The sequence below is a fragment of the Tamandua tetradactyla genome, chromosome 24, assembly GCF_023851605.1.
Source record: "Tamandua tetradactyla isolate mTamTet1 chromosome 24, mTamTet1.pri, whole genome shotgun sequence".
Taxonomy (NCBI): domain Eukaryota; kingdom Metazoa; phylum Chordata; class Mammalia; order Pilosa; family Myrmecophagidae; genus Tamandua; species Tamandua tetradactyla.
The window spans coordinates 52231-67637 of NC_135350.1; positions in this window are offsets into that span (position 1 = coordinate 52231).

The following is a 15407-nucleotide window of genomic DNA, read 5'->3' on the forward strand; positions in this document are numbered from 1 at the left end:
GGCCCAACTACCCGCCTGCCTGCACCCACCCAGGACTCGGTGACCTGTGGGGGCACGTGGTTGGGTCAAACCCACAGAACATGGGCACACGTGAGCACACCCTCCAGCTCTGCCCAGGTTCCATCTGCTCCTCTGTGCCTGCTCCTTCGAGACCTGGAGCTCGAAGAAAGCCTTGCGGAAAATGAGCCCAAACCCGACTCAGCCCCTCAACAGCACAGCTAACCCGGTATCCAATGTGGCCAGGCAAACCTGCCCTAGCTGCACCTCTCCACGCACCCCGGGATGCACACAGAAGGACCACGGGAAGGACGGAAAGGGCCGAATGCCCAGGATCTGGGGTCTGACTGCTGACCCGGCTCACACATACCCAGTGGAGGGGACGATGGCGGCCATCCACGTGCTGGGATCTCGCTTCCCTTTCTGTGGCCTCAAATACCATCCCGACCAGCTCCGCCCTTTCAGCTGCGAAGAGGTTCCTCCCTGGAGTGCCCAAGGCCCGCGAAAGCCAGCTTGCCCAGGCCAGGATCCCAAAGCCACTCAAAGCCTACCTGCCCAGGCTCCTCCTCCCACCACAGTCCCGCCGGGGCAGCCCCTGTCCACACAGCTCCTGTCCCCGCCCCCCCCCTCCCCCAGTTTGCTCAAACAGAATACGGACGATGACGAAAAACCCAGGACTCAGAATAGCCGAGTGCATAAGGGTCCCCCTTCGCGCGCACACAGCGTCAACTCTCTGCTAGTGACATTTAATTGTAATGGAAGCTTATGTCAGCGGTGCTGATGGGGCAGGGGGCGGGGTGGGGCGGGTTGGCCGATTTGGGCGCAACTGTCTGATAAACAGAGACGCAGGTCAACAGCGGCGGCGACAAGTCGGAACCGGCGAGCGGCTACCTCCCGTTCTGCGCTGCGGAGCCCTCGCGCGCTAGCCCCCAGCCGAGTCTGCGTTGGCTGCGCATCCCACCGTGGTCACACGGGGGCGCTGCAGGATAGCACGGGGAAACTCGACCTGCCGTAGGGGAACCCGGGACCGGGGGGAGGGTACGGGTGGCCCCGCGGGGCTTGGGGACCCGACAAGGGGCCAGAGGTGGGGTTAACGGGCTTCTATTCCAGCTAATAAAAACAGACTCCTGGCTGGGGATGTCCCCACAGTTGCTGTTGCAGATATTAACCCTTTGATGGTTGGGATCCTGAGTGTGCTTGGGGGAAGGCAGCGGCCCCTGGACAGCAACTATTCTCTAACCGAAGGGAAGGGCAATGGTTCGGTGTTTCATCGTAGGTCCGCCCATTGTGCGTCTGCCAGGGCATCCTCACAGGAGGAGAGGGTCCCACCTGAGCGGCTGCACCTTAACCGCATCTAGCCAGCCCAGTTGCAAGATTTCCGACCGCGGGCTCCAGGGCCACCCTCCCACCCAGCGCACAGGGAAGCCCACTCGGGCAAGGGGTGCGCGCGGGCCTGCGCCGAAGGTGGATTTTCACCGGGGATGAGGCCTCACCTCGGGACTTGGCAGCTTGAGGTCCTGGGAGAGGAAGGCCGTGTGTGTAGGGGAGCAGACCCGGGACAGAAACAGCACCGCCCAGCGGGGGCGGGACTCCGTGGCCTAACATCCCACAACCCTAGCCCCGGGGCCCCTTCTCCCCACTTTCTCACTGCAGAAGCCAGGCCGTGGCCAGCACCTCTGGCTTGGGGTGGGCTAGGGGCCCAGCGGATGTGGCCGACCACAGCGGCCTTTCGTGTGTGTATGGGCAGACCACACTGTCACCCAGACCCTGGGCATGGGAGGGGCTGCTAGAATCCCCAAGCAGTGTCCCTCAGCTCTGGCCCTCCTTGGATCCCAGTGAGGGGCTCCAGGCTAGCCCGGGCCTTTCCTGCAAGATGGTGGAAGCTGGCTGGGCCCCTCCAGCAAAAGCCTGTGCCCTTCTCCCCCAGCCAGAGGTGGTCTCGGCTTTCTGCCTCCAGCAGGAATGGGGGACTGCCCTATACCCACAGTCCTGCATGCAGCCCTCCTGCTAACAACCTCCCGGAAAGACCCTATTTGAATGTGCCAAAAGGTCTGCCCAGAAACAGCGGCCACTGCCCAGCCCCCACCCCAGAAGAGGATGGCATCTCAGCAAACAAAACCCAAAATGATGAAGAGTCCAGTGAACACCCCAGGCCCAACCAAGGCAGGGGAGGACCAGTCAGTCAGAAAATCAGCCTTTGGACCCCCCAAAACACACACAGACTCTGTGGCAGCCACAGCCACAGCCAAATCCAGCATGTGAGACAAACAACTCCTCCCAGAGAAGCAAGCTGGCTCCAAAAGGTCAGAGCCCCTTAAATGGTGGGGAAACCATTTAAAAACAGAATCTCCTGCCCAGGAAATCCTCCCCACAAATGTAGAAAAGAAAGCAAAAAAGCAGTATGGTTAAGGAAGCATGAGACCGCCTGGGAGTCTGCAGAGAGCAATCCACTGCCGTGGCCGCAGATGGAAGTCATGCCCCCTCCTGCCCAGCCAGGGCACCCACCACAGATGGTAGCTAGGAGAACTGGACAGTGCAAACTGGACAGCACCTCCTGTCACACCCAGCTCTTCCCAAATTCACCTTATAACTGGGTGTCCACCTGTGCTTATGTGAAGCTGTCTGTACCCCAAAAAAACATGTTCTTAAAACTTAATCCATTCCTGTGAGTGTGGACCCATGGTAAATAGGGCTCTTTGATGAGGTTACTTCCGTTAATGTGTGGCCCACATCAGTCAGAGTGGGTCTGAATTCTTTTATTGGCATCCTCTGTTGTAAGGGAATGAACTTCAGATAGATGGAGAGAGAACCAAGGAAGCAAGAGGCTGAAACTAAGAACCCAGGAAAGAAGGGAGAGACCAGCAGATGCCACCACATGCCTGGCCATGTGGAGAAGGAGCTGAGGCTCCCCAGGATCACTGTCAGCCAGTCTTTGGGAAGAAAGCATTGCCTTGATGAAGGATTTTATTACCAGGAGAGTGGGGTGCTGCCATCGCAAATACCAAAAATGTGAAGCAGAGGCTGGAAGAATTGTGAGGCACTTGATTAAAAAGGCCTAGATTGCTTTGAAGAAACTGTTGGTAGAAATTTGGACAGTGAAGGTACTTATGATGAGGTTTTAGACAGAAATGATGAATGTGTTATTGGAAACTGGAGGAAAAGTGACTCTTACTTTAAAGTGGCAGAGAATTTGAGAAATTAAGTTCTAATGTCGGATGGAAGGCTGAATTTATGAGTGATAAGCTTGGATATTTAGCTTAGAGATTTCCAAATAAAAGAATTCATTCAAGAGAATAACATTTAGACAAAGAAAGAGAAAGCCAGGAAGCAAGAAGATGAAATCAATGAAACCTGGAAACAGAGAGACCAGCAGACACCGCCATGTGCCTCCCCATGCAGTAGAGGAGCCAAGGATCTCCAGGAGCCTGTCTTCAGGAGGAAAGCAGCGCCTTCCTGGTGCCTTGATTTGGACCTTTTCTTGGCCTAGAAGTGTAAGCTAATAAATTCCCATTGTTTAAGCCGACCAATCCTGGCTGCTGGAGAAGCCAAGGAAGCTAAAGCACCACCTGTGTTAGACAACCATCTTTATCCAAAGGAAAAGCGAACTTCTCCCTTGTGTGCATGAACAATAGGTAGTTACAAGTAGGAGCCAGGTGTCTAAGTTAAACTCCCACCCAGACAGCAAACCAAGATGCTACATGCGCTTTCAAGTTTATGTTTCAAAAAGATGGCTCCTAGGCCCTGAAGAAAGACTTTCCTGGTTGCAAAACTTGTAAGAGGCTTATTAAGCTGTGAGAAAGGTTTACATACATCTCAAAGGGACAGAGAAATAATTTACAATTCTCAGGAAAACAGAGGAGGGAAAATTCTCTCTCCCTTTTGACAACAAGGACATTTTCATTATTATCATTATTTTTTACATTTACCCTTAGCTCACCCCCATCCCTGGGCACTAATGTTATTTTATTTTATTGCCCTGTGCAATACCCACACACAGTGGTACCCATGACACCCCCCAAACAAAAGCAGCCCATCCCTCCCCCTGGAGCCCAACCTAGAAGATGACGAGGTCCCAAAAGCAACCCATATCTAAACCCAGAACCACGGCAATGGTGGCCCCCCCTTACCTCCTCGAGTCCCAACTCTTGAGTTCAATGGTCTTGGGAGGGACCCCTCACCCAACCCAGGACCTCAGAGCCCCCTCCCCACAGCGAGTCGGCAGCCCCCTCCCAGTCCAGCCTGAAGCCCCAGCACCAGGAGGAAACAGACTGGCCCAGGAAGGCCCCTTACCCCTCTGGACACTGCACCGTGCTGCCCCTCCCTGACCTCTCTGGGCTGGTCCTCACACCTGCTTAAAGTAGGGAGTGCTGGGGTGGGGTGGGAGTTACTTAGAGAACAGTGACTGCAGAGGCATGAAGGAAGGCCTATGCCAGCCCCCAGTTCTGCTGTCTCAGTTAAGCCCAGGAAAGGTTGGTTGGGGAATGGGGGCAGGACTTAAAGGCTCTGGTATGGTGAGAGTAGAGAAAGCTATGAGATTGGAAATCTGTGTCCTCCCTGTCTGGTGCCCCCCAGGCACTTGGGGATGTTCCCCTCTGCCCAGGCTGCCCCACGGTCACCCCCATTTCCTCCCTGGCAGGTCATATGAGATGTGGCTGGGCCAGGGCATTTCTTCCTGGTGGGGATTCCTTGTGCAGGAGGAGATCCAGAGCTGAGGATTTGCTTAGTAGACCCCCCTCCAGCCGGCACCTTCTGTTCCCATAGCCCGGCTCAGGTACCAGACTACCCCAGGAGGGAGGCAGTCAGCTGCCACTCACCCCTGAGACCCAGGAAGCTCTGGCCACAGAAGTTAGCCTTCCTGATGCAGGGCCCTCCACAGCTCTTCCATTTTCTTTCCTTTTTTTCTGTTGATTTGCTTTAAAAGCTCAATGTGACCTGGTGGAGGGATCTCCTGGTGGCCCTGTAGTTTGGGGAACATAGGAAGACTCTCCTCCATCCCACTTGGACCCTGAACCTCCCAGGCTCCCTGGCATCATGTGGGCCCCTCAGACCCACATCCCTGGGGCCCTACCCTTGTTCCCTGTGGGCCTGCTCAGGGGCTACACCTCTGAACCATTTGGACTTGTGTCTTGGGACCTCTTTCCTGAGAGCCGCTTGAGTCCCCTGCTTCTGCAGGCATCAGTACGGCCACTGCTCATGAGACCCCGAGAAAGAAAAGGTGTGGCCAGAGCAAGTGAGTCCTCTTAGGAGTGTGAGTGCTCCTAAGCACGCCTGGGCACAGAAATAGGAGCAAAATAGAAATGGAGCCGCTGGCGCTCCCTTCCTGGAGCTCCTTCCGTCTATCTGGTGCTCTTGACCATGGGCCCCAACGTGGGGTCCCAGACTTTCTGGAGGAGGCAGAGCCTCAGGTCACAGGTCTGACAGTTGCGTTGGAGACCATGCAGCTGACCTCAGGGCACTGGGCTGGGCTTGGGCTCTCCCCTAGCGCTTCTGCAGGATGTGCAGGACCAAGTTACTGAGGAAGACTCAGATGAGGGTTCATCGGCATCCCCAAGAGTGACCAGGAATGTGCTCTGCAGGGTTGGCCCAGACATGCATCTTTGCCAGCCCCTTGCGGCTGGTCTCATCCCACCACAGGTGAAAGAGGGTCTGCACATGCGCTGAAGCCCAGTGCCACACTGGAGCCTGCAGAGGAGAAGGAGTAGTAGGTGAGCAGAGGGGAAAAGGCACCAGGTAAGCAGGAGGGAGAAGACGGCAGGTGAGCACAGGGGAAAGGTCACCAGGTAAGGAGAGGAGAGGAGGGCAGCAGATGATCAGGAAGGAGAGAAGATGCCAGGTGAGTGGAAGTCCAGTGCTGGCCTGCCACCCATGGCCTGGACCCTCTCCACAGAGACCTCCCAGGACCCCCAGGAGTGGGTCATCGCGGGGACACAGCTGCTGGGGCCTGCACCCAAGTACAGGAAAGCAGTCTGTCCTGAGAAGCTCTTCAGCCCATTTCAGTAGGACTCTCTGTGGTGGTTCTAGATCCGCCCATGCCATCAGCCACCTCCGGACACGTGGGGCCATGGAGTGCTCAAAACAGGTGAGTGCAGCTGATGAACTGAACTCCTAATGATCTTGTGTCTAATTGGTTTACATTTAAATGGCCACAGGTGGCTTCTTAGAACCCACCAGGTTGTGACTTAGAGCAGTGGTCTGTACCAAACAGTGGAACGGGCTTTTCTCTGGCAGCCATGTCCCTCCGACGCGCTAAGGCAGTCACCAGAGATGACAGGCTGGCTCTGAAAGTTTGTGCTGCCCCACGCCACCCTCCCTCCGCCCAGCCCATCCCCCTTGGCACCCACACACACATCCCAGGCTCCTCCCTGCAGCACTCCATCTTGCTGCGTCCCCGGCTAGACACCTCACTGTGAGATGAGTTAGCAACCCCCGACACCCCTGTGTCCCCACAGACCCTCCAGGCAGGGCCACCCCCTCTGCCCGGCCCGAGCCCATCTGTGCACCACCAGCACCCCCGGCCACACCAGCAGGGGGTTACCATGGCAACTAAGAGAGGAGGCTGTGGGCACCAGGCCAGGGCTGCCCAGGGAAGATGGATGTGGCACAACTGAGGCCTCCACACATGAGAGACACCACATCACCCATCCAGGAGCCTGAGGTCCATGCCACCACTTCTGTGCAGTTGGGTACAGGGCATTGAAGGGCAGTTCTGCCCCTCGGGCATGGATGGCTGAGTGGAGGCTCCTCTTCCAGCACCTCCAGCTTACTGAAGGAGAACCAAGCCCCAGCCCGGCCCAACCCCTGGGGGACTAGAGCAGGTGTGGATGCCGCCTTCCCACCCCAGCTGCCCCTCCCACACACACACACTCCGGTACCCCTGGTCCAGCCCCCCCAGATGCAGTACAAGCCGCCTGGCACCCACAGGGTCTCTGTCCCCTCACCTCACCAGATCCTTCCTTCAGTTGGGCCTAGGAACAGACAACGGCCAAGGACTCAGTGACCAGGCTGTCCTCCGGCAGCAGTGCCCAGGCACCCTGGGGTTTCCTCATGCCCATCAGGTGGCTGAAGGTGCTGGCCACACAGTGGCTCTGGTCCTGCCCCTCCTGGCACCAGCCCCCCAGTACAGCAGGACCTCCCACTCACACCCACTCAGATCCCACCACATGTGCGTCCATGCTCACACACACATACACACACACACAGATACATCTAAATCCTTATCCCCAGCACCTTACTTGGTTCATTGGAGATGGAATTGGTTAGAATGAGTCACAGAGTAGCTGGGCCCTTGTCATGGTCAGGTTCATGTGTCAACTCGGCCAGGTGGTGGGACCTGTTTGTCTGGTTGGGCAAGTGCTGCCCTGTCTGTTGCTATGAGGACATTTCATGGACTTAAATCATGATCACATCGGCTGTATCCACAGCTGACTCCATTTGAAATCAGCCAAGGGGAGTGTCTTCTGCAATGAGTGATGCTTAATCTAATCACTGGAAGTCTTTTAAGGAGGATTCAGAGGAGACAGGCTCTCTTTCTGCTTCGGCTGGTGAGCCTCTCCTGTGGAGTTCATCCAGACCCTCCATCGGAGTCATCAGCTTCACAGCCTGTCCTACAGGTTGTGGACTCTACGTTCCCACAGTTATGTGAGACACTTTTATAAATTTTACATTTATGGATATTTCCTATTGATTTTGTTTCTCTAAAGAACCTTAACTAATACAGGCCTAAATCCAGCAACTGGGGTCCTGAGGAGAGAGAGACAGAGCCACCCGGGAGAGGACAGCCGTGAAGACAGAGCAGGGCCCAGGCCATGTGACCTCAGCCCAGGACGCCTGCCCCTGCTCACCACTGGCTTGGGCTGTGGTCCCAAAGCTGGGAGAGAGTCGATTTCCCTTGTTTCAAGCCTCAGTTCCCAGCCCTTTGTAGGGACGCCCTAGGGGCTAAGACAGGCCTGAAATGTTTACACCGTGCTTTAGTTTTGCTGTTTGTGCACTTTCTATGAGTGGAATACGGCCTTAGTATTTTGTGCATTGTGTCTGGCTTCTTTTGTTTGCTAGTTTGGGAGACTCAACCACATTCCTATGCACCTGGACAGGCTCCGGATGCAACAAGGAGATGATGCATTGAGGAAACTACTGGCCAGTGGTCAAAAGGAGCTGAAAGGGACTCAGGAAAAGGCAGTGCCCAGACCTGCAAGGTTGGAAGGTGCAACTGATCCTCACTTCCTATAGGAAAACTCAACAGTGAGAGAGCTTCTGGGTGGCTGTGGGGCTGAAAGCATGCTCAGAAGTAGGCCAGGGCATGGCTGGCACCCACAGGGGGTGGGGGTAGGGCACGAGTCTGGTGGGGCCCCAGGAGATGCTTCTCAGAATGACCACCAACACAGTTAAGCCGAGGTGGTGTCCAAAGTTCCCAGGCTTCAGCACCTGACTGGCTGAGAATTAAAACCTTGGGTTCCCCCAGAACAGATCAGTAAGGCGGGTCATCCAGGGTCTGTGCCCACCGGGCCACAGATGGCTGAGAAGGGCTCTTCCAGGCAACGATTTAGCTGGAGCCTCTGGGCCTCTGCAAGCCTGGGGCCTGCCTGCCTCACCTCCCTCTCTGCAGATGGCTGCACCTTCCACGACAGTCCACAGTGGCCCCCACACAGGTGCTCATGCACTGGACCCTCCTGCTGCTGGACTGAGGGCATAGTCTGTGAGGAGCACACAAGCTTCCAGGGTCCCCCTATTCCCACCCACCTCCGGGAACCCGGCCTCTCCAGTCCCTAGCCCTGGAAAGGATGCTGCTGCTTCTCCCTCCATCCATACCCTGGCAGCCTCTGAGCAGTCTTTGGGTGTTAACACTGACTCGTGTGAACCCACCCTGTCTGCCAAAGCCTCCGTCCCAGGAAACACCCCACAGCGCCAGGGAAGGCAGTGTGCCACAAGGCTGGAGCCTGAGGGGGCAGCCTCACTGTTAGCATCTGAGCTGGGGGGCAGGGGCTGAAACCCTCAAAGAGGCTGCTCTCACCCCTGCCCACACCGCCTGCCCAGACCACACCCCCAGGAAAACCAAGGCCACATCATGGCTCCCCCCACCTGCCCCTTGCCCACCCCACCCCCAGCTTCACGCCCCTCTCCCCGCGAACCCTGCAAGCCTTTCACAGTCATGTCACCGGACAAAGGCCGTGGATTCTTCTCTCTGACGTGCTCAAAAACCAGTTCCTGAGACACCGGAGTTTCAAAGAGATAAAGAGTTCATTGTTACAAGTGGAGCAGGAGAGCAGACAGCCTGACAGCCCAAAATCTGTCTCCCCGAGTTTAGGGGGTTCAAGGTTTTTAAGGATTTTAGCAAGGGGAGATGAGGTCATTTCGGATAGTTAAATTCAAAGCAGAAAAGGAGACAAATGTTATCATTATCGTTTCAATAGGAGAACATAAATTGAAAGGAGGGGAGGCAGAGTTATCACTTCAGTATTAAAGGTACAAACCAAAAGGAAGAAGTAGTTAATGGCCGACATCATTAACATTAGGGCCTTTGCTTTACCAGAGAATGACCAGCTCTTACAATCACAAAGGCACAGGGTGAGGACTTTTTACACTCATTTCTGATATCTAAGCAGCTTGACTACAATTCAGAGATCTCAGGCATTTCCCTGTCTACTCCAACATTCTAGAAAGCAAAAAGGAATTTTTATAATACAATTTACTAATCAAAATCATCCCTTAAATCCTGATTTTTCAGTTCCGGTCACACCCCCCTCCAGCACTTGCTTCTAAGCTCAGCTTTTGCCTGGGGTGGCTGGGAGGGAGGGAGCAACCTGCCCCACTGGGTGGTCTCATGCGACCTTCATGAGCCCAGGGGAACATCCCCAGGCCTGTAAGTCATGCTGGCATCTGGCCTGGAGGGTCTTGCGGTGTCCCTGGAGCCTCCTTGGGCTGCTCAATGGGAGACATTCAGCAGCGGGACAGGGAGGGGGGTTAGGACAGTTCTGCCCACAAGGGAGATGTCGAAGCCAAAGGCCACAAAGAGGTGGAGTGGGGGCAGCAGGCTACAGCTTAATGCTGGATGGATGGGCAGACGACGGCTCTGGCTTTCCTTGTTGTGGGCAGAGAGGCTGAGCAGTGAGACTGGGCAAGAAGCGGTGACAGCTCACGGAGCCTTGGCCTCCCCCCTCCCCCCCAAAGCAACCTCACAGAGCCACCACTCCAGCAGCAGGATCCATTGCCCCTGGACCCACCCTCCGGTCCCCGCAGCCCGGCCCCCCACAGCCACAGCATGTGCTCCCAGGCCCATAGCTCTGTGTGGCTACAGTGCAGCACCTGGGGCAGCCCCAGCACACTGGTTTTGCAACTAGGGCCCCTGGGAGCTGCTTCCTGGCCTTCCCTGCATCTGAGAGCCCTTGGTGTGCTGTGTCCAACCCCCTCATCTCTGCAGAGGGGACTGACCCAGGGAGATGGGTGGGAGCCAAGGAGACCGAGGAGGAGGCAGAGGAAGGACCAGGGGATGCCCAGGTGACTTGGTTTCCTGTGGCTGCTGTCACAAAGCACCACAAGCTGGGCAGCTTAAACCTATGGCCCCCAGATCTGAAAGCCACCACCCAGACAATGGTGTCCACTGAGTCATGTGCCACCAGAGCCTGAGGGAAGACTCCGCTCCCTGTCTCACTTACTGCCAACCTCTCACTGTGCCCTTTGCCTCCTCTCTGTCTCCTCGTGGACTCGGCACACCCTACTGCATTTTGCCCTCCCCTTAATTAAATGTTCACATCTTCAAGGATCCTATTTCCAAATAGGGTTACATTCATTGGATGAGGGGTAGGGCTTGAGCATGTCTTTTTGGGGACACAATGTACCCTGTGTCCACAAAACGTGAAAGCAGGACCCTCAGGGCCAGTGTTCACCAAGTGTTGAATGAAACAAGCAGGTGAGGCAGAGATGGCACCCGCATTTGCAGAGAAGAATCTTGACATTCCCAGAGGGAGTGTGCTGTGGCCACCTGGAGGGCAAGTCAGGAAGAAGCCCAAGTGAACACTGTGCTGGTGTAAGGAGGCACGTGGCTATTGAGACTATTAAAAATAAATAAATAATAGGGGGAACAAATGTTAAAATAGACTTGGTAGATTGAAATGCTAGTGATCAATGAAAGAGGGTAAGGGGTATGGTATGTATGAATTTTTTTCTGATTTCTCTTTATGTCTTTTTCTGAATTGATGCAAATGTTCTAAGAAATGGTCATGATTATGAATATACAACTTTGTGATAATATTGTGAATTACTGATTATATATGATCAATGGAATGATCATATGGTAAGAATGTGTTTGTATGTTGGTATGTTTAATAAATAAAACAAATTTTAAAAAAATAGATGGATACATGGCAGGAAATGTGCCTATTGCAAACTATGGATTATGGTTAACAGTAATATTTTAATATTCCTTCATTAACAGTTAACAAGTGTACCGCACCAATAATATTGGTCAGTGGGTGGGTGGGGGAAGGATAAGGGGTATGGGAGGATTTTGTTTTTATATTTTATTTTTATTTCCTTTCCAGAGTAATGAAAATGTTCCAGAATTGATCATGGAGATGTATGCACAACTACGTGATGATACTGTGAGCCAGTGATTGTACACTTCAGATTGTTTGTATGATGTGTGAACGTATCTCAATAAAACTGTATTAAAAAAAAGACACATGCATATGCACATGCATGCAGCCAAATACATACAAACATGCACATGCATACACACAAACATATACACACATGTACACATGCACACATGCTCACAAGCATATGCACAGATAGGTACACATATACACACATTAATGCACATAAATACACATGCAGACATACAGACACACAAATGCATGCACACACAAATGTACACGCACACACATATACACACATATATGCACCCATATACAAACATAATGGCCACACATGCAGAACATACGTGCAAATGCACATACACATAAATCCACAGATAAACATCCCATGCATGCACACATATACACTCACAAATGTTTACATGCATGTATACACACACATAAATGAACACAAATACAGATATACATTCACATGTGTACACCCCAATGCACATGCAAACATGTACATACACATAAATGTAAACATGCACATGTGCACCCATGTGTGCCTCAATACATATGTATACCTATATGCATACACACATAGATATACACGCATGCAAAATGCACATGCACACAAGGATATGCACACACAAACACATGCATACGTGCAGATATGCACATTACACGTGCACACACAGACACATAAGTGCACCCATATACAAATATATCCATAAGCACACATACACATACACACATTACACACACATCATAGATGTGTACACAAATAAACACATACAAATACACTGATACACATCACACATACACATGTACACAATGCACACACACATTTAAGAGTTTAAACTCTAAATTCACATCTGAACAGCTCATAAAATTCTAGAATGTTTAGAAAACGAGGGAAAGGAAGAATTCACAAACCTACAAACAAAAAACCCAACTCTCCTTATTCTCATGGGGACAACAAATTGTGGAAATAATTTATTCAACTTTAAAAATTTTTTGATGTTCCATATATGGACCGTATGTGTGTGAAGAATTGTCAATAAAAATATTTTTTAAACAAATTGTTCTTAATACGGGCGGATAAATGAAGCGCTGTTTTTAACTTCTGGGAAATGTTTCAAAAACAAGATAGAACAGAAAATTTTTATTTGCAAATGCTAGTTTCCTGCTCCAACCTCAGAAATAGCTGTGAACCAAGTGGCAAGTTCCTGGGGCGCCATGCCGCCTATGCCGCACCACGCCCCCGCTACCTCCTCCCCCCGCACCACGCGCAGCACCCCCCGCCCGCCCCCACGCCTTCCAGGTTCGGCGAGGCTCGGGTCCTGCTTCTCTGGGAGCTGGCCCAGTGAATGACACTCCCCTCCCTAACTCGGCGGGCCGCAGCGGGAGAGGCGGGGACTCCCCCTCTCCTCCACCTTCCACCTGCCGCTGTTTCGGTTCCGGCCACTGCCCCGCCTCGGAACTCTAAGCCGACGCCTTGGGAATCCTGGAGCCCGCTTCCCCGGCGGGAGGAGAGGGAAGAGTCTCTCCGAGAACGAGAGCCTGGATGGGGGACGCGGCCCGGCTCCCCTCGCCTGCCGGGACTTGGCCCCGGGCGCCCAGCCTGAAAGAACCTTTGGGGCCTCCGCGTAGCCTCCTCCGCTCGACAGTCACGGAGCATTTCTTCCGTTGTTTCCTACAGGAAGCAGATGTAGCAAATAAAAGCACAGGAACACAGCACCGCACAGCTAGGGTTCTGGCATGCACCGCGGCCCCAGGGCCTTTTTAGGGTCCCAGGAGCCCCGGAGGGGGAACGGGTCCGTACTTGGCCTGTCCACCTCGTGGACCATGCGCAGCCACCTTGCCGGGCTGGCCGGGACTTGGCCACACGCCGCAGGGCCCTTTTACAACAACCTGTGGCCACGCTGAGGAAAAGGGGCAGATCAGGAGTTCCCGGGAGCAGGGTCTGGGTTTGGAGCAGACCCCATGGCATGGCGGGTCTGCGTGGGGCGGGGGGATGGGGCCGGCTAGGCTCCTAGCCAGTTCATCACACCACTTATCACGGGAAAAACGGGTTCTGTGCACCCAAGATCTCTGTATTATTTCTCAGAGCTGCTGAGTGAGTCTTCAGTTATCTCAAAAAAACATACAGGACAATCTTATATGCAGTATTTGTTGTAGCCCTAAAATCCCAGTTTTCTGGGGTCCTGTGTTTTCTCCACATCCCAAGTCCAGCTATTTGATGAGGTTTAATGACCCAGGTGAGAGTGGCCAGACTTCCCAGGCCTTAGGGGACCCGCACAGGGGCCAAGCCATCCCAAGGCACCCCCAAGGGAGGGACGGGGATGGGGTGGGGAGGGGGGACCCCTGGCCTGCCCCTCCTACACCCTCCCCACCACAGGAGAAGGAGACTAACCAGCCACAGGGACCCCTCTCCCTGGGCTTCATTTCTGCTCCTTAGTGGGGGAAGAGGCGCCAATACAAGGTGGGGGGCACTCCCAAAACACATCTGTCTCCAGCCCCAGTCCCAGCCCCTCCAAGTTTCCCTAGAATCCATCCTGAGGCTATCCCTACCCCTCTACTCAGGCCAGTGGCTCCTGGGGCAGCAGCATTGGGAGACTATACAGCACCCACTACACCCCACCACACACCCACTGTGTTTCAGTCCACTTTCCCTACACCGCCTGATGCCAGCCCAGGTTCCCAGTGGGACCTTGTGTGGGAGGGAGAAAAGGAGAGAGGAAAGGGAAAAGGGAGGGGGGGTGAGGAGAAGCAAAATCTAATCCTGAGACTCTCCCTGTGCCCTGCCTTGAATTGTGGCCATGAAACTTGAGGACAGAATCACATGGAGCCGGGGTGGGAAGGAAGAGTGCAGAGTGGGGGAACCACAAGGCATCTCCCACCCCTCAAGCCCACACAGCGGGGGTCCTGGGAGGACACCAAAGATCATATCATGTACTCGGGCTGGGGTGGGTGGGGATGAGGGAAGCTCTGTCCTGAAGGATCCACACCTGAGCCAGGTGCAGCCTTGAGGGCTGCCTCCCAGGAGGCTGTCAGTGACAGGGCAGAGGCCTGGAAAAGTGCTCTCACCCCCAATTACATCCCCAGCCCTGGCCCAGAGCCCCCCAGGGGAAGTGGCATGGAGGGGATATGTGTCCATGGGCTGTCCCTGCGGGTCACCGTGGTCACCGTGGCCAGGAGCTCACAGAGCGGCCCTGCGAGCAGGTCACTGGGAAGTGAGAGGCCCTTACCCTTCCCTGCGTCCGCTGAGTCCCCGGGTTGCCCCCTCCCGCCCACATGGCTTCACTGTGCAGAGACTCTGGGGAGGGGCCTCTGCTCATAAATTCTTGACCCGCTTCCTCCACCGCAGCCCAGCGGCAGACATTACCTTTGATGAGCTTTTTCCATCGTTTCAGTTGTGTTCTTTAAAGTTTTCCCCTCGCCCTCGCCGTGGCGCCGTGGCGCAGAGCGAGGCTGCGCGCCAGCTGCCAGGCAGTTTCGAGAGCCGTCTCAGTTATTTTAAGCTGCTGAGGCCTACGCAGTTTCATTTTTCCTATTTTCCATTCATTATAATAAAACAGCACAAAATGCAATGAAATAACCTAGTTGATTCACAAGTGGTGGGGGCTGTACAGTCAGGCTCAGCCCACCGGGGGGCCAGCCCAAGAGTGAGGGACTTGGGTCCGCCTGGGGCCAGGAGTGGGGCTGGGGTGAGGTCTGCAGTGTAGGTGCAGCCCCCTCGCTCTGCACCCCACCCGGCTCACCCCTGTCAAATACCCGTGGCTTTTGGGGCCGACCCTGGTACCCTGTACAGGACATCGTGAGAGTTGGCCCTGGAGG